We start from the raw sequence: 20,939 nt of genomic DNA on the forward strand, positions 1-20,939 counted from the left end.
CACATCCAATATGTAGGTCAAGCCTTCTTTAACTCTGTGTTTTTGTATATGAAATTCTCAGTGAGACGGTAGTCTTCCTAAATAAGATTTATGTAAATGTTATGTTTGATATTAGGAAGGATGGAATCACCAGTTGTCTTGCACATGGTAAATAGTTTTAGCTAACAACACTGTCACATCATCTAGTGACACATATATACTAGGCTTGTTTAGCGGCCACCAGATTTACCATGTACCTGTAGTATTTTGAGGCAGCCTCATCTGTTTCAGACCCACTCCATGTCATTCTGGTTTGATTCATTATTTGGGTCCAAAGTCAGTCTGTTCAGTCCAATGTTATGCTTTGCCACATATAATGTAGTGTCTAAAAATGGCTAAAATTTCTTTCCTTCTCGCATACGTGGGTGAAATTTACAGGCAAAGGAACTGGTCCACAGTGAATTAAGCATGGCAATTTTCGGGAAGATCCACTAAGGAGTTTTCATGCAGGGAAGCTTTAAAAATAAAAAAAGCTCTCTAACTTTTTATTTATTAGAAAATCATAGGCAGCCCTTCTGAAGGAATGAAGGTTGCCAGATTTCAGAAAGATAAGTGTAGCAGTATTTCTGCAAGGGCAGGTTTTTCTTGCTACCCCTCACTATCCTGGAAGAATATTCTGTGAAGATGAGAGTATCCATGAGCTATGGTTTGTGATCCCTCTTCCTTCATTAAATGAAGGATCCCACACACAGCCCTCCCATCTCAAAATCTGGTCATTGCTATACCCACAGCTTGGTTTCATTTCTCTGAAAAGAAATGGGGGTGAGGAGAATATGCTGTGCATTTAACTTTATAGAAAACACCGAGGAAAGCATTTTGCTTGGAAGATAGTCACTGATCTGCTCTGCATACCTAATTAATGGTGCGCTCTAATTTAGAAATGTGAAAGAATATTCCAAAACACCCCAATTTTCTCCTATTAATTTGGGGTACAAAAAAAAAGCCATTGCAGATTTCTTACCTATTCATTTAACTCATTAAGCAAACACACACACATTCCTTTTATCACAGAACTGGAAACATTTACCTCCTTTTCATTGTGAATGAATATTCTGCTTGCATTTGTTTGCTTAATGAGTTAAATGAATAGGTAAGAAATCTGCAATGGCTTTTTTTTGCACACGCAAACAAATAATCTTAAATGCAAAGCTGAGAGAAGTTTCACTGAAAATAACTATTCCCGACTTTGTTTAGAGGAATTTTAAATCTCTTGGATGTAAATAAAACTGATCAAAATCCCAAATGTCATACAATAAAGAAAACACCCCCACAGCATCCACCTTACAACAATAGCATCTGCAATAACTTAAGCATATACAAAGCTTTAAGGATCAAAACTCTGCAACTCAAAACATTGCAACAGAGCTGGACTGAGTTACACCAGATGCAGATAATGTGCTCTCCTTTTTTTGCACTCAGTTAATAATGAATTCTGACGTTCAGAAAAATCCCCAAAAGCAACCTAAATAGGTGCAGACACAGCCTTTGAAGGACAGCACTACACCCTGTGGAAGGAAGCAGAAGTTACTGGTCCCGTGAGATGATAAATAATAGGAATGAGTCTGACGAGGAAGGCAGCTGTAAGCTGAAAGAAAATGAGGCTCTGGAATAGGTCGGCTGCTGCTATTTTGGAGCCCAGCCAATTTGGAAGGCAGAGCTAATCCAGGAGTGGGAGAAACTCTGGCCAAGGGACCAAATGTGGTCCTCCAGACCTTTCTATGTGGCCCTTGGAACGCTTTCCAGGCAACGCCTGCCTTTTGCCTGGAGGGACCATGTCCACAAACTTGCTGGTTTTGAAGAAAGGTGGAACATCTGTGTGTGCTGTGTTCGAGTGCCTAGAAACCCAGGACTTTTGCATGGCTGTCACTTACTGTACACTCATATTCACTGCTCTACCCAGTTTTGCATCTGGCCCTGCTTATCACTGCCATGCGGCCCCTCAAAGTCTGCCTATGTTATTACAGTGGTACCTCGGGTTAAGAATTTAATTCGTTCTGGAGGTCTGTTCTTAAGCTGAAACTGTTATTAACCTGAAGCACCACTTTAGCTAATGGGGCCTCCCACTGCCGCCGCACTGCTGCTGCTGCGTGATTTCTGTTCTCATCCTGAAGCAAAGTTCTTAACCCGAGGTACTAGTTCTGGATTAGCAGAGTCTGTAACCTGAAGCGTCTGTAACCCGAGGTACCACTGTAATGTGGTATCTGGGACTCAAAAAGGTCACTGTGCAATAGTCTATGAGGACCTGGACTCCCTCTGCACATACAGAATGCTGCCCGCTCCTGTTCCAGACATGGGGGGGGGGCACATGCTCCTCAAACTGCAACTGGGACCCTGGCAGAGGTCATTACACTAATGCCTGTCCCAATCCTGGGCCAGGGAGGACTGGGCTTGTCACCATTTTGTTTTTCTTACAATGCCCTGGACACTGTGTCATTTCCCCTCCATTGTGGATGCTACCATGCATAGCCACATCAACATTCTTATTTAATAAAAGCTGCAGTACAAACCCCACTGCTGCCAGCTAAGGCCAGCAAAAGGAATGGGTTAGGGGCTTATGGTGTGGCTGAGGGGGCAGTATGTTTCTAGGCCCCATCATTCTCCTCATTACAACATTCTCTAATTATGGAAAATCTAGCGATGCTGAATTGTTTTGCCTACAATACATCCATCCTTAATAGGGTTCTGGGAGGCAGAGGTTGTTGAGGTTGTTTCCTCATCAACAGATCATCCCCAGCCAGTGTGGAAATAGCCAGAGATAGTGAGAGTTGTAAGGTAACAACATGTGGAAAGTCACAGATTACCCATTCCTGTCCAACAGTAAATTGTGGGCTGCACATGTTCTGCTTAAACAATTTCAAAAAATTCGACACATATCTTTATATTTCGTCTGATCTCATAGCATTACTGTTGAACATTTGTTTTGCAATAGTAGTGGGGACAGGGCACTGATTTCTCTTTTTAGTACTCTAAAAGCATCATGCTCATTGCTGGCACTACATAAGTAAGTAATTTTTCTCTCTATATATATTTACTTTCATTCACACACACACACAGATGAAAGTAAATTTGTTAAAGCAGTTGGTCACCACCACCTTTACGATATTTCAAAGGAGTCTGATTTGGGGGTTCTGCATTCACACTGTGCAACGTTCAACAGCGGTGCTATTTGAAGCTGCTTGGAGTCGTTTGAATGTAGTGTTATGGGAACTGGACAAATGGCAATTCATTTTCCTTCTTATCCAAGTGATGGACTCATTGGCAAAGGCATCACGATTTCCTGCCGATAAGCACAAATACAAAAGGCATTGGTGTTTAGAGCTGGAAGTGATGGATACTGCGGTGCCAAGTGGCATTCTTTTGTGTCTGCTTTACTTTCTTTCTTGTCAAAGCAATGACAGAGTGACTGCCTTGTTACTAAAAGCCCATTGTGTAAGGGCAAGGCTCTAGCTCACCCTTACAATCTTCCTGGGGCAAAGGAGAAGAAAGCAGCATGTTTTTTTTTAGAAAAGGGGATAGTATTTCACAGTATTGTGTTTTGCCTGATGCAGCTTTGCTGTGCTACCTCTTTTGTATTTTACATTTCACATCTATTTTTCATTTCCTCTCCTGACAAATTCAAGACATACAAAGCTGAAAATCTGTGAAGCTTCTCATTAAAAACATTCCTCTTAAGAATTTCCATGGAGGTGTGACTAGCAATAGCATGAGATCCGTAAAGGGGAGTATCTGCCTAAGCATTTACATGGGGGACACATTGTTTGATATACATTTGACCTCTTTAATCCACATTCTCTCCCCCCCCCTTTGCTGTAACACCAAACAAAAGGCACTTTTCACTGCCATTAGCCAGAATCAAAAGGGATGTGTGTGTGTGTGTGTGTGTGCGCGCGCGCGCGCATGCGTGTGTGTGTGTCTGGCTGGCTGACAGCAGCAAGATGGAGGGTGGTTCAGCCAGGCTGCAGAGGAGCCCTACCTTTACCCTTCATAAAGGGGGGCTTTGTCCTACCTGCAGAGGGGGGAAGGTCACAGTGCATGGCCCATTGTCCTGTACCCCCCCCCCAGCTCTGCAGGCTTGGCGATGGCTACATGGGTTGCTGTTGGCAGTTCCCTGGGGTGAGTCAAGGGGTGTGGCAGCATCATGGCTCAGGAAAAGGAGAGTGCCCTCGTCACTCCTCCCAGGCCCAGCCAATGAACCAAGAGGGGTGGTTCCACGCCAAATCACCTGATGCCATGTGCTCTCACGACTCAGATTTTCTTTTGAAAAAAAAATTGTGTGTAGATACCTATGAGATAACCTCAAATGATTTTTTAAAGATTTTTTTGGACAAAATTGGACGAAGGAGAATTTTTTAAAAAATTCAATTTTCGTGCAATTTAGGCTAATGCAATTTCTGCGTCAGTTTAGAAAAAACCTCCTGTTTCGCTTATTTTTCAACCAATTGGGCTTATTTTGGTATCAAAATAAAGCTAATTGGGGTCTCTTTTAATAGATATAAAAATGGTATTAAGTGCCACAGAAAAGAGTCACCAACCATTCAAAGTGAATTTTTGTCATTTTATTCCTGGGAGGTTTGATAAGCCTTAGCATGCAAACCACAACTAACACATGTATCATACTTCTTTTTTAGAATAGTGCAGGCACGATTTCCAGCATCTGGGCATGTGCAGAAGCGATTTCCGGTGCCACAGACATGCACAGAGGCGATTTCTGGCGTGACACTGCGCCAGCCCAGCCCATGGAGGATCTCCGTGGGCGTGATCCAGCCCATGCCTGGTAAGCCTTGCCGACCCCTGCCATAAACCCTAGAAATTAATAAATGATAGGGTTTGGATTAGCTGGGAGTACTGAAAGGAAGGTTGCTGTCCCATGGAAAAATACAGGCTAAGCTTCCTTTCCAAGCCAGGGCCTCACATGGGATAGAGGCATTAACATGACGAAAGGTGTTGAAGGCCCATCCAAGAGAAATATTGGGCCTAGGCAGACAGAATGTTGCCAGGGTAACTGGGTATGAGGCAAGGGGAAAGTTTTTAGCAAGGTGTGCTGGGAAGAAGACTGGGAGAAAAAAAAGACTGAGATCCATCTTGGGCAGGTTGGCTGAAGGCTGGCTGAGAGAGATGCCTTTGCCTCCAGTGCTGCACTGCTGTGGGGAACAAGCCGCTCTTGGAATGACCATGCTGTAAGCTTTGGGCTCCCTCCAGGCAGACTGAAGGTGTAAATATGTAGTTGTTGTTGTTGTTGTTGTTTTAAAAAAAACTACAACAGTTTCTGCCATATCTTCAATTCTCCAAAGCAGCACAGATGCCAGGTGTGCACCTGGAACCCCCTGTAATCTTGCTACCACTTGGCAGAGAGTGGGGGTGGCGCCCAACTTTTGTACCAGTACCTTTATCTGTCACCATGTTGCAAGTGGGGGGAGAAAGAGCCTTCTTTAAGTTTGGACACAGTCCGCAGCTGCTATCTTGGTCATTGCAGCTACAGCTTGCTTTGCTTTACCTTTCTTGCTATCTCAGACCACTTAGCCAGCAAACGGGGCATCAACCTCTAGTTGAGCCCTCAGATTCCTCTGATGAGGTGTTGTGGAAGAGCAACAAGAAGTGCCCCACCAAGGAGCATCATCAGAAGCAGCACTGGAAGTTGGGTAGTGATTATGATTCTTGTGAGTCCAGCTCTTCAGTTACTGATAGTGAAGCATCCCTCGGTGACTACCGGCTGACTGCTACCAGGGTGATGGGCCTGCCAGGGTGGAGTTGGTGCTAGTGCATCTGTGCTCACAAGGAAAGCCAAGGGACAAGGGTTGGGAGCGGAGAGTTCTTCAAGTGAGGACCCATGGTAATCTAATTATATGGATTAGGAGGACCCTCCTGGGCTTCATCTTACCAGCAAAGCAAGGCATTGGACTGGATTCTTAACCCCTGCCATGAAATTGGGGTACCCCATTAAAGGGGTCCAAAGGGGGTGTTTCTGTCCAGATAGTGGCTGCTGGGCCATGAAATGTGGTGCTCCTGGAGGGTTCACCCCAATTTGATGTACGTCATGGAGCAATCCTTATCCAAGGATTAACCCCAGCAGTAATCAGCCAGCTGCTGGGTTGGTTGATCCAGGATACACATGAATCTTCCACAGTTTACCTATGCCAAAACCTACTGACATTTGTAGTCAATAAAGTTGTAGTAGTCTATTTAATCCCAATATGTTGTTCTGTGTTTATTACCTCTTCCCATGTCCCCACCACTGGTAATCTCAGGCTCACTGTGCCTGGGCCCACAACTGCAACACTTCAGGCATCTGACCACGTCCAGACTGTCACCTAGCTTTAATTGAACCCCACGTTCCACATCAAATCAACATAGAGTTGTTTCATGCACATCGGCATGAAATGAAGAAACAAGCTTGCGACAAAAGCTAATCAAGCTGCAGTTGTCAATGTGAAGTAGACACAAGTCCAAATAGTTACATATATTTTTGCAAGACTACAAAGCTTTTGCAAACTGATGGTCTGTTTTAGAATCTTTCCCCAAACTGAATTTCCAGTGTTCCCCAAATGTGTTCTATTTTTAAAAGCGTTCATTGGGCCAGGAGTGATTTTTCAAGTTCTCTATCCCTACACACACCAATTCCTAACTGTTTCTAATCTTCCATCCCTTCATATGTTGGCCTCTGCTTTTCATTAGCAGGTGAAGGTGGCATGAATAAGCTTGATGATGCTCCTTTGCCTTGATGCCTTCTGGGTCACATGCAGTTTTAATTAAAGAAGGGGCTCTTTGGGGTGAGTTGAGTTTCAGGGTCAAAAATGTTCTGTTTAAAAGTTTGCATTGAGACAATGAGTAAAGCTAATATTATAATGTATGACATCTATATTGTTTAAACAGCCAAGCTCATGTTACTGGTGGCTAATCTAAATCCTAGAACGGAACGTAAGAAAGCAAATGTGTTACATTATGTGATTTACGTGTAGGGTTCCTGTTGATGAAAAGAGGAAACCGAAATGGATACTGAGCCCTTAACCCCAAGGCAAACTTTGCCAGCTGTCACCTAATTCCATAAAGAATCTACAAACAGGGGCAATTCTCGAGGAGTCTTGCTGCTGGTAGTCATTGATAGTTTCTCTCCACTCTTTAATCGAGTTGAATTAAAAGCACAAGAGTGTCATGTTCTGTGTATTTTTAAAGGAAAGGGGGCAGATTTTATTATTTATTAAGCCCTTTGATTTTTGTAATTCATTATCCCAACATACCCTAGGTTATTTGGCCAGATTAGTAATTGAGACGTGCAACAGGAACTTGAATTTGCCATCAGAACTGATCTTGCAGTCTTTCAAAATGAGCAAAATATGGCATAGTTCAATACCGCTAGCTTTGATAGATCATGATGCAGATGCTGTTGAAGGTTAGATCACTATAAACTAAGATATAATGAATCACTGTGAGGCTGAAGCACTATGCCTCCATAAAAGTCTTAATCTTCCAAAGTGTGCTGCATATAAGGTGGCTTAAAACAGAGTGTTGTCAAGTCCACTTGAATGTATTTATTTATTTCCAATAATTTATCACCTACTTCTCTGTATAAAGCAAATTGGTTGCCCGTTTCCAAACCTTTTCCAACTCTATAGCATCTTTTCTGAGGTGAAGAGACCAGAACTGCATACAGTATATAGATTTATATACCATAGATTTATAGAATGACATTACGATACTGGCAGTTTTACTTTCAATTCCTTTCCTAATGATCCCCAGCAAAGAATGTTCCTTCACGGTCACCGCACACTGTGTCGACATGTCTGGATAAGCTTGCTTAAACAAAAATGTTTAAAGTAGGTGCTGAAAAGAGTACAGTGAAGGTGCCTGCCTGGTATCAATAGGCAAGGAGTTTCAAAGTGTAGCTGATGCCACACTAACGACCAATTTCCAACAAACGTGGAGCAAATATTAAGTAGCACCCGTTACTATCTCTGTCTACTCCTATGTTAGAAAAAGTGTTGGTGTATCCAAGTAACTGCATTTTCTAGATGGCTCTTCCCTCCCCCACCCTCAATATACATATAAACATGCATTTCATATTGAGTATTAGCAGTTATAGTTGTTTGGGCATCAATATTTTTGTAAGAATGAGATTGGTGAGGAAGGTGCCAGTGGTTTGAATAGCCACAATATGGGCAATGGAGCTGAATTGTCTCCTTTCTCCCAAGGTCTTATTGGTAGCAAATGCTTGGTGGTGATTGTTTAACAATGAGGCTGAGTTCCTTTTGTGAATGAGTGACTGCTGTCTACTTCACATAATCAGGATGTCTGTAATCAGGACACCTGCGTTCCTGGGACGTTGCCCAGGGAACCAATTTACCCTAATGACAGTGGAAGATACGGACTACTGCACAGATGCTGGCTTCGTCAGAACAATGGTGCATTAGCAAAAATAAATAAATAAAAAAACCACACACACCCTTAACAGTTGTGCGTTGGATTAAAGCCAGTGGGTTAAGTGGTGTTTAATCAGGTGCTAAATAGATAATAATGTAATAATACTTTTCATTACATCATGCTAATAGTTTCTTACTTGTAATCCCAAAGTGCTTAAAAAATTCCTAAACCCCATCTCACTCCTATAAAGGCAGGGTGGAGGCAGGTGTCAGCCAGAGGGAAAAGATGCAGCAAGGAAGTGAAGTAACTCATCCCGAGTTACCGGTACTCACTGAAAATATATTTGACTTGATGAAATTGGGATGAGCAGAAAGTATAATTTTATGTAGCCCAATGTCTAGAGAATTAGGCTGTACTACCACAGCACAGGTGAGACATATAGGTTTTAAAGCCTATGGGTATTTATTTGTTTGTTTGTTTGTTTGTTTATAAAAATACTTGTGACCCACCTTTCTTTGCACAGTTTGCAAGGAAAAACAACAACAGAAATAATAAAATGCAATGAAACTCTATGAAACGTGACATGTATAACCCAACATAATGCAAATATGATGAGAGATGGAAGTGGGCTGTGCAGCTGGCAGTGAAATCCCTTTGAAGCAATACAAGTAAATGATAAACTATCATGAACATATTTATTTATTTTGGTTACATTTGACCAGTTGGAACTGAAAAAACTATTTGCCTACTTCAGCCTGTCTCCACTCCCCAAAACACAGTCATACAGCTTTTACATTCGGTTACAGGCTGCAACATGAGAGCAAGTCTTCTCTGCTACGAAAATCAAGTATCATGTTTGACCTCTGCCTTCTAGGGGCACCACTTCATAAAATGTCAGCATTTTTAAAATGCCAGAACTGTGTATACTGCTCTTGTACTCTTTTTCATAGAATCAGATTTGGGAGAAATTCTACTCAAAGTCAGGATCATCTACCTACCAAACCTTCCCAGATCAATCTACACCTGTGGTGAATTCTGGGAAACTGGGGTTCCTTGGTACTATATGAAGGGTTCCTCAATGTGAAGTTCTCTTTATAGAAGCCAGTCTTCTCCAGGGCTTATCCAAATGACAACTTTCTCACTGCTCCTGAATTCTGCACCCAAAGGGTATGGGTGGGTGTGTTGTGTGTGTTGTAGAATATTTACATGGTAGGGCGGCTAACCTTTTTTGGTTAAAGGGCTGCAATGAGGGCTGGCGACTTCTTCAAGGGCCACATGGTGGGCAACAACAAAGTGGCTAATTCATGCTCACTTGTGCATATGTGCAGACGGGGCGGGGGACTGTTATCTGCATCACAGCATTTTCTAGTATGTATTAAGAGAGAGGAAGCAGAAAGGAGTGTTGGCCTCTCCAAGACTTTCTAACAATTGTCTGTTCCAGCAAATATCACAGATAAGTGTGGCAGGCCACTAAAATGGTGCAGGCCATGGGTTTGCTACTCCTGATGTAGGGAAACAGTGATACTAAATAAGCCTGTGACCAGTGCTGTGTGTGAACTGATTTTTAAGCTCCAAAATCTCTATACAGCTCATTTAAATGTCTGCTGTCCCACCACTAGCAGATGAAATGGGTGGATTGTTAGTCTTTTATGTATCCAATGGTTCCTTGGGCATAGTGCCAGAGCAGCAGTGGTGAAGTCTTTGGTTTTTAATGTATACATATCTTGACATTCTAAAGATATGGGTTGCTACACATCAGAATAATATAAAATTTAATGCTACGCATCAGATTAACAGAAGTATTTAGCATAATGATATGCATCCTTTAGAAGTCTACACTTAAGGTCAGAGGCCAGTATTCCAGAAAATATCTATAGTGGTAAAGGAGGTATGTGGTCGCAAGTTGTGTTGGGAACATGAGAGAGAAAGTTGTGGAAGGGATGATTAAGTATCCAAGTTATCTGAGATGAGTAGAGCTTACTCTTGGCAGGCAAGAGGAATATGAAGCCAATCCTTTCCCAATCCCATTAGAGCCCCACCCTGCCACAAAGAAACGTTTAGGGTAGGCAGATGTTTCCCCTACTGGCACTCAGAAATGCATGCTTAAATAAAAGTAAAATGCCAACCTTGGAAACACCTCCACTCAAACAGTTCGTTAGCAGAAACGGTGATGAACAATTTAAATACTGGTGTTTGCCTATCTTCTCATCAACTACCATGAAAATATCAAAACCTGAGGAAGATAAGCCACCTGCCTTAAAGTCCAAAGTTTGTTTCTATAACTTTCAAGTACAAGGTAACATTTTGTTGTCCATTACTCCCCAGATTTCCAGTTAACATAATACACTTCGGTTGGAAATATCAAGCTTGCACATTGGAATAAATTTCCTCTTGTTAAGGGCTTGTCAAATTGTTTAAAATGTATAGTGGAAAGGCAAAATGTCCACACATGAGAGTTTTAATTCTGCCTCCATTTTCTTGACTTTAACAATAAATTGCAGAGTCAAAGCCTTTAAAGCTTCCATAGTAACAAAGCAAACCTAATTTGTATGGATCACTTTCTGGGATGGAAACCTACCACATACTAACTCACAAATAAAACAAAGTATTAAGCTGACAATATATTTTGAATGCATTCTGCAATAATGTATGAAAAAGTAATTGTAGAATTGACATGTGAACATATAGGAACAGTTTGTGCAATAAAATGTTTCAAGGTCGTCCCCCCCCCTTTCCATTCCAGAGCAATAATCTATTTCATGTTTGGAAATTATTAAACATGGGGGGGGGGGGGGAAATCCTATTCTGCTGAGAATTGTTTGAAGAGTAGTAACACTAGTCTATAAACTGTAGCTACATCAGCTCCTGCTTTACTGGTGGTGGTGATGCTATGGATCAGATGTGTATTACGGTGGAAATAACCATGTGTCATATATGCATTAATGACAGAGCCCTCAAATGTACAAGCTTTTGGGGTAAACATTTATGCAGGGCAGCATTTCACTGTGTTGATAAAGTATCCAAATATATGTAGATTCTAGGATATTTTAGCTTGCCACTCTATATGACTGCTGGTGAGTACAGCAAACCTCGGCTACCAAATTCCTCCATTTTGAAACGTTTTGGCTCCTGAACACTGAAAACCTAGAAATAAATGCTCGTTTTTGAATGTTTTTCGGAAGCTGAATGTCCAACGCGGTTTCCACTTGAGTGCAGGAAGCTTCTGCAACCAATCGGAAGCCGCGTCTTAGTTGTTGAACATTTTGGAAGCCGAACGGGCTTCTGGAACGGATTACATTCCAGAACCGAGGTTTGACTGTACCTGTTTTGTTAAGATGGGATATGTATGTTTCATATGGGGACAGAAGACTAGCCTCCTACTCATTAGTCTACTTTTATACAACTACAGAGGAATGAAGAAACTGCTTACCCCAATTGGTTTGCTTAATGTGAATGCTCATAGAAAATGATGTCCTTGCTGACAGATATGTTCACAATACCCTAGACCCACATGGCTATTCCCTCTGGCTCCCTTTAAACATCCAGGAAGATAAAAGAGGGTGTTATACATATGATCTGTGTCTTTAAGAGCAGGCCTAGGTTGTAACAGCAGTACCCTTTTCCTCTTTGAATAGGTGTGGTTTCTCCCTTAAGCCAACTGGAACTGGTTACAGTCAGTAAACCTGCATAGGAAGGCCAAGCTGGCTAGCTTTCTTTCTCTTTGTGTGTTTGTTGTTTATTAATAAAAGGAGTTTTCAAAGTTACCTCTACTCTTGATTCTTCTTGTGCTTAGGACTCGCATTGTGCTGTCACAGAATTAAGGTTGGTGTGAGAATGTCTGACATTCTACAATTTTGGTAGAATTTGACAGTTTTACTTTTCTGTTTGTAAGTGGCAATGGATGCTATCCATCTAGATTTAAGCACTTCACACTGGTGACAGTGGAGGAAAATATGTTTAAATCCAACTGTTATCCCTAAGTTAATACAGTGATGATTTCACTGAGGTGTACAACTGGGTAATGGCAAATGGGTTTCTCACTGCTGGGGTCTGGGATTTGAAGCAGAAACTGGTACCTGTGCATCAGTGGCTTTGCAAAGCAAATCTTTCTTATTTAGAATCTGAAGCATTAGTGTTTTTGGATCTTTTGAAGAAATAAAACTGAGGTCTTGACAACTGTCTTGATCTCAAGCTGAGCATACAATGAGTATCATGGAGTTCAGAAGCTCAGTGCATTCAAGTGTAGCGCCTTAATGCTCTCAGCCCTTTCACTCATACATAGACACAAGTATGTGTGTGTTTTTAAACTCTGTTGGTAATAAGAGCAAAAAACAACAACAACCCACAACGCTCTAGATATTCTATTCTTAATGCAATTAAGTGGGACATTGTTCGAAAATGAGATTCTGGAAATAGTAAGAGAGAACTATGTATTATTTGTTTTATATTTTTGCAACAAATTGACTTTAGGGTATGAATTGTCATAGTATCTATCTTTAGTCCTTAATAAACTGACCTCATAGATCTAGAGAGAATGATACATACAGTATACAGTAAACTGACCTACAGTACAACTCCAAAAGAGACCAGCTCCTGATCGATTGCTAAAGGATCCAATTTTTTTTTTACTTTTTGCAGATGTTTAAGCTGTACTACAAAGTTGATTAAAAGATACTATCAATTTTGAAATTTGCAGGGATTTTTCTATTGTGTTGGGCCCCAACAGATTAGTATCCAGATCCTACTGGGTAGATACTTGCTGGTGTCTGATTGCCTACTAAGTTTCCAGGTTGCTGGAACCCGTGATGCTAAAATATATAAAAAAATAACCAGTAACATTTGTGGGGTTTCATTTTTAGAAGTTAAGGAAACCAAAATACTGCCTTGATTTTCCATGCAGCATCCTATAATTCATTGCTCCCACTATTCTACACATGAACCATATAACTCATCACAAATGATCATGGGCAACATCATCAAACACACACATGTGCAAACATGTTCATCATCATCTACATTTATCTCTGTTTTAGAAATCTGAGTACTGCCTGACATATATGACAAAGAATCACAAAGTTGGAAGGGATCTCAAAGGTTATGTTGCCCAATTGACTTCTTAAAAGGGTGACAGACATACACATTCAACTGAGCACATCCACCAGTGCAGTTAAACCCACAGGAAGGATGTGCAGGGATGCAACATCACTATTTCTACTGCAGTCCACCTGGCTATTAATTCCACATGCAGCTGACTGTGTAAAAGCCATCACTGGGTAGAACTGAAAGACCAAAGTGAGAAAGGAACCAGAGAGCACATGAATTTGAGAAAAGGAGCTTCTCTAAAGTATATTGTATCATTGGTTTTGGCTAGTTATTACATGGAAAACCTTACTGACTGTTTAACAGGCAGATAGAAATGTAGGAGCCATTCACAGAAACCCAGTTTGCAGAAGGAGGGAAGAAACCCTTCTTACAGAATAAGAAATGAATGGTTATGGGAGGAAAAATAGCACCAAAGTTAGAAGTATTTGTTACACAGAAGGGAACTTGCAGCTAGTAGTTGCAGATGAGGAAATTTTGGTTGAAAAGATTGACATTTTAATAAACTGATCTTAATTAATAGCACTTTGAAATTCTGAGTTGTGCACTGCCTATCTCAAAACACTAGAACCAGTGGCTTTTAAAATAATTTGCTGCTTGTGGGTGATCTCTTTTTGAAACAAACCCGGACCCTCCAGTCACAATTTATTTTTTATTTCAAAAATGATTTTTACGAGCAAATTTTGCTTTGGTTCAAGAGAATTATAAATCATTATTACACAGCCAGACACTTCAAACATTTTGTAAGAGCTTTGTGCCCAATGAGGCATCAAAGGCAATACTGAAATTCATGATTACAGTGTGAGTGTATGTCCATTCATTAATATATTACAGTTCAGGACTCTCTATATTAATAGGAGATCTTGGATTTGTTGTGGGTTTCTCCATTAGAGAAAGGTATCTCTTGCTCCCCTACAAAGCAGACTACTGTAAAGGAAATTATAGACTCTCAATAGCATAAGATGTGCTTAAAAATCTACTAAATGCAAGAAGGGCACAGCAGATGTGACTTTAGCTATGTCTTAAATTCTATTCCCTCATCTCCTTTTTAAAAACAATTAATAGTAGTCACCAGGGGCACCAATCAGGATCAGGACTGTGCTGCAGGGGACTAGACCCTCCTCTGCTCTGCCATTTTGCTCCCTCAGCTGCTTGTTGCTGCAATTAGGATGCTTGAGGAACGAGATCTTTATGAATTCCAATAAAAGTTTACATGGTCCACACCACTCATACCAATGCGTGCATTGGAACTTGGTTATCCACCAGCTTTTACACCTCCCACATCTTCTGATGCAGTTCTAGGTTCAAAAGTATTGAAATAATATCAACATCTTATTTTGAGAGAAAACAGATTTTTAAATGATGTGTTTAAACTGCAAATTTTCATGCAGATGGTTTTGTAGAAAAAGGTTCACAGATTAATGAGGAAGCAGCTGTAACAGATTTAAGGATGAACACATGCAAAAGTGGCACAGAATGGAAAAAGGCATGGATCATTTTTTTCATATCCTGGGTAACTAGTTGCTGGAGCGACTCAGTGGGTTGAGAAGAACACTAACACCCACTTCCTGACAGGTGAGTCCGTGGAAGGAGGGTATAAGGCAGCAAAAGCAACTCACCTGCTTGGAAGCCAGCAAAGCAGATCCACCCCACCCAAGTACCTGCTTCTCAGCTGAAGAGGAGATCTTCAACTGCAAAACTTTATGATAAAAATGTGCATTGTTTTCTTGTCTTTATGAACATTTTACTGGACCAACATTTTAAGTATTTTTATTTTTTTCTGGTTTTAAATTGCTTTTATTTGTTGTATCTTGTCAAGTCACTTTGAGACTTTTTCTTTTGTGTAAAGCAGCTGATAAATGTAAATAAATAAATAATAATAATAATAATAATAATTTATTATTTGTACCCCGCCCATCTGGCTGGGCTTCCCCAGCCACTCTGGGCGGCTTCCATAGAAACCAAAAATACACTGAAATATCACACATTAAAAACTTCCCTGAACAGGGCTGCCTTAAGATGTCTTCTGAATGTCAGGTAGTTATTTATCGTTTTGACATCTGATGGGAGGGCGTTCCACAGGGCGGGCGCCACTACCGAGAAGGCCTTCTGCCTGGTTCCCTGTAGCTTTGCTTCGCGCAATGAGGGAACTGCCAGAAGGCCCTCGACGCTGGACCTCAGCATACGGGCAGAACGATGGGGGTGGAGACGCTCCTTCAGGTATACTGGGCCAAGGCCGTTTAGGGCTTTAAAGGTCAGCACCAACACTTTCAATTGTGCTCGGAAACGTACTGGGAGCCAATGTAGGTTTTTCAAGACCGGTGTTATGTGGTCTCGGCGGCCGCCCCCAGTCACCAGTCTAGCTGTCACATTCTGGATTAGTTGTAGTTTCCGAGTCACCTTCAAAGGTACCCCCACGTAGAGCGCATTGCAGTAGTCCAAGCGGGAGATAACTAGAGCATGCACCACTCTGGCGAGACAGTCCGCGGGCAGGTAGGGTCTCAGCCTGCATACCAGATGGAGTTGGTAGACAGCTGCCCTGGATACAGAATTGACCTGCGCCTCCATGGACAGCTGTGAGTCCAAAATGACTCCCAGGCTACACACCCGGTCCTTCAGGGGCACAGTTACCCTATTCAGGACCAGGGAGTCCTCCACACCAGCCCGCCCCCTGTCCCCCAAAAACAGTACTTCTGTCTTGTCAGGATTCAACTTCAATCCATTAGCCACCATCCATCCTCCAACCGCCTCCAGGCACTCACACAGGACCTTCAGCGCCTTCACTGGTTCTGATTTGAAAGAGAGGTAGAGCTGGGTATCATCTGCATATTGATGGACACCCAGGCCAAACCCCCTGATGATCTCTCCCAGCGGCTTCATATTGATGTTAAAAAGCATGGGGGAGAGGACGGAACCCTGGGGCACCCCACAAGTGAGGGCCCAGGGGTCTGAACACTCATCCCCCCACCACCACTTTCTGAACACGGCCCAGGAGGAAGGAGCGAAACCACTGTATAACAGTGACCCCAGCTCCCAGCCCCTCTAGACGGTCCAGAAGGATGTTATGGTTGATTGATACAGCCACTGATACAGCCATTGATACAGCAGTTTCTGTCCCATGATGAGGCCTGAATCCCAATTGGAAGGGATCCAAATGGTCCGCATCCTCCAGGCGTGCCTGGAGTTGTTCAGCAACCACGCGCTCAATCACCTTGCCCAAGAATGGAAGATTTGAGACTCGGCGATAGTTGGCCATACTGGCAGGGTCTAAAATGGTTTTTTAAGAAGCGGTTTAATGACGCCTCTTTCAGCGGATCTGGGAATGTTCCCTCACAGAGGGAAGCATTCACCACCCCGCAGAGTCCATCGCCCAGCCCTTCCCGGCTTGCTTTTATTAGCCAGGATGGGCAAGGATCAAGGAGACAGGTGGTTGGTTTCACGCGTCCAAGCAGCCTGTCCACATCCTCGGGGGTAACGGATTGAAATTGATTCCATGCAACTTGACCAGACAGAGCTCTAGCACTCTCCTGCCACAGCCCTGCTCCCACGGTGGTGTCTAGCTCCTTCCGAATATGAGTGATTTTATCTGCAAAAAACTTTGCAAAATCGTTGCAGGAGATCTTGGGGTCTTTACAAGGCCCTGGTGGTAAAGGTGGTTCCGTTAAATTGTGAACCACCTGAAAGAGTCTCCTGCTACTATTTTCTGCAGATGCAATAGAGGCGGTGAAGAAAGTCTTCTTCGCCGTTGCTATCGCCACTTGGTAGGCTCAACGTTGAGCTCTAACCTGTGTCCGGTCAGATTCGGAGTTTTCTGCCACCGACGCTCTAGCCGTCTCAGCAATAGAGCTGGCATCCCGTCTGTCTCGCGAGACAGTGGAAGAGTGTCCCTTCGGGGGTGAAGTCAAACTGCTGCAAGGTTACAGCACCTCCTGTGACTGTAGAGACTGATATGGGAGAGACATGCTTTGTTGCAGCTGGGGCAAATGAAAGCATCTGGTTGTGCTGTTCCAGATGAACCATGGCATCTCCATGTAATAAATAGATAGATAATATTTGGGTAGTAGGGAAGGCCACCTAGAAATAGCTACTGCAAGAAGCTATGTTGCTTCTGTCTAAGAAGACACCCCTCTCCACAAAAAACAGTAAAGTCCCATTCTGGTAGTGGGAGTCCTTGTGCTGTCTTCTGCCCTAGGCACTGATTCTACTACATATACGGTTCAAGACTGCAATATCTGAAGAACTGCCTCTATCTATATGAACCTATCCAGACCCTGAGATCATCCTGAGACCCTTCTTTGTGTGTTTCCTCCATGAAAGATCTGGAGGGCGGCAACATGAGAATGGGCCTTTTCTGCAGTGGCTCCCCATTTGTGGAATGGTCTCCCAGGGAGATTCGGCTGGCACCTTCATTATACAACATTAGGCGCCAGGTGAAAACATTCTTCTTTAACCAGGCTTTTGGCTGATTGACATCCAATGGCCTTTTAATGTGTTGTAGAAGCGGGGATTGTTGGGCTGTCTCTGTTTTTATTTTTATGATGTGTTTTGTATTTGTTATATTGTAATTTTATTTTGTGAACCGCCCTGAGATCTACGGGTATAGGGCAGTATACAAATGTAATTTAAAAATAAAATATATAAATAAAGAAGAATAGAGTGTCATGCTTTCGGAGCTTGATTTTATGGTTATGCCTCTCAGGAAGAGAGGCACTGTACGCCCATATGCCTTGTATGCCTATCCCAGTGCAAGGTACCAGGATTACCCCCCCCCAGCACATTAGCAGTGGTAATTTTTTTTAAAAAAAAATGCCTCTGCTATGCCTGACACATTGTGTGTATGTATGTGTGTATATATATATATATATATATATGCTTTCGTAGATTTTCACGGGTACAGGAATGCAGGTTTTGGTGTCCTCGGGTGTCTTCCCGTGTAAAAGTTGGGGTGTCTAGGCGACGTTTCGACGAGGTCTCACTCGTCATCTTCAGGCTGGTGCTTTCGGCTTCTTGTTACTGGAACAGAGCAGGATCTCAGTGTTTGAGTTCCTATAAATACTGTTGAGGAGGTGTGGTGTATAGCCTCCAATGTTCTGGGCAGAGAGGAGGTTCCCAGGCTAGTGTGCCTTTTCTTCTTTTGTTCCTTAATTACTTGAGGGATATCTTGAGTGATTTCTTGAGTGATTTCCTGAATCCCACTTAGGTGGGTCATTAGGTGTGGATTAGTTGCTAAAGCCTTCGTGTCTTGAACTCTTGAACTTTGTGAAGAGTTTTTCTGAGAAGATGGCTGTACTGCACTTGGTTGTGCTCTGGCTTGGCTTCGTGTATAGGGGCGAGCTGTGGTTTTGTGGCCTGTGCCAGCCAGATCTGTGTAGGGATTGCAGGGGGGTGCAGCATCCGGAGGTGCCACCCTGGTTTGGCTACTGGATGGTGTCTGTAATTTATCTGTGGAGAGGGTCTGGGTTTGGGTCTGGTGTGGTTGATTGGTGATGGCGTTCTGTGTGCCTCTGGATCTGGTGTCAGATTTTGTGGGGAGGGCTAATTTCCAGATGTCTGGCAAGCGGGATGTGTCGTCACGCTTGTTCATGTTGTGAGGGTGTTTCTCTATCTCGATGGCTTCCATGATTATTCTCTTGTGGTGATGTTCCATGTTAAAGAGCAATTTGGAATCTGCAAAATTAATTTCGTGTCCTGTTTCTTTCATGTGTTGGAAAAGAGAGGAAGTTTTTTCTTCTTTTTTGACGGCATTCTTGTGTTCTGCGATCCGTGCATTTATTCGTCTGTTTGTTTGTCCAATGTACGTGGCTGGGCAGACTTTGCAGGGTATTTCATAGACCCCTTGGTTTTCCAACTGAATTTTATCCTTGGGGTTTCTGAGGATATTGGCTATTTTTTGGTTGGTGCAAAAGGCCTTTTGCCTTTTGCACCAACCAAAAAATAGCCAATATCCTCAGAAACCCCAAGGATAAAATTCAGTTGGAAAACCAAGGGGTCTATGAAATACCCTGCAAAGTCTGCCCAGCCACGTACATTGGACAAACAAACAGACGAATAAATGCACGGATCGCAGAACACAAGAATGCCGTCAAAAAAGAAGAAAAAACTTCCTCTCTTTTCCAACACATGAAAGAAACAGGACACGAAATTAATTTTGCAGATTCCAAATTGCTCTTTAACATGGAACATCACCACAAGAGAATAATCATGGAAGCCATCGAGATAGAGAAACACCCTCACAACATGAACAAGCGTGACGACACATCCCGCTTGCCAGACATCTGGAAATTAGCCCTCCCCACAAAATCTGACACCAGATCCAGAGGCACACAGAACGCCATCACCAATCAACCACACCAGACCCAAACCCAGACCCTCTCCACAGATAAATTACAGACACCATCCAGTAGCCAAACCAGGGTGGCACCTCCGGATGCTGCACCCCCCTGCAATCCCTACACAGATCTGGCTGGCACAGGCCACAAAACCACAGCTCGCCCCTATACACGAAGCCAAGCCAGAGCACAACCAAGTGCAGTACAGCCATCTTCTCAGAAAAACTCTTCACAAAGTTCAAGAGTTCAAGACACGAAGGCTTTAGCAACTAATCCACACCTAATGACCCACCTAAGTGGGATTCAGGAAATCACTCAAGAAATCACTCAAGATATCCCTCAAGTAATTAAGGAACAAAAGAAGAAAAGGCACACTAGCCTGGGAACCTCCTCTCTGCCCAGAACATTGGAGGCTATACACCACACCTCCTCAACAGTATTTATAGGAACTCAAACACTGAGATCCTGCTCTGTTCCAGTAACAAGAAGCCGAAAGCACCAGCCTGAAGATGACGAGTGAGACCTCGTCGAAACGTCGCCTAGACACCCCAACTTTTACACGGGAAGACACCCGAGGACACCAAAACCTGCATATATATATATATATATATATATATATATATTCCCCGCATATATAGTGTTTATTAGCTACATTTCTTTCCAGTGCAACAGAATAGTAGATGTTCTTTGTTTGTTGTGCTCTCTTTTTGTTCATGCTTAAATCAATAAAATATTTAGTTGTAATCAAAATGTTTATTGTAGGCAAACACCAAAGAATTCAGTAAAAAAAACACACCAATATAAGGAAACAAAAGCGGAGGAACACAAAGCAGCCCCCTGCAGTGAGCAAATCTTACTCCCAGGTGCCTTCTTGACGCTAACCATAAAAGCTACGGAAATATTCATTATAAACTAGCAGATCTGTCAAGATCAAGCCAGGATTCCTGGAGTGAACAGCACAAAAGGCAAAATGAAAAGATATCTTTTTCTCTTTTTATATAGTTCTGGATATGCATATGGATAGTCTGCATTGCATAAAAATTCAGGCTTTTGTGACTGTGCGGTTGCGGCTGTGTTTGTGTTTTAGCTAGGTGTAGATATGTGTTTCTAATAGCA

At 42.5% G+C, this 20,939-nt stretch overlaps 1 protein-coding gene across 14 annotated transcripts in view; it reads right to left on the reverse strand.

Annotated features, from left to right (window-relative positions):
- Positions 1-20,939, reverse strand: part of LOC310664225 (uncharacterized protein) — a 170,504-nt gene that overhangs the window by 90,358 nt on the left and 59,207 nt on the right. The window lies entirely within an intron of this gene.

This window comes from Podarcis tiliguerta, assembly GCF_965153285.1.
Source record: "Podarcis tiliguerta genome assembly, chromosome: 1".
NCBI classification, from domain to species: Eukaryota; Metazoa; Chordata; class Lepidosauria; order Squamata; family Lacertidae; genus Podarcis; species Podarcis tiliguerta.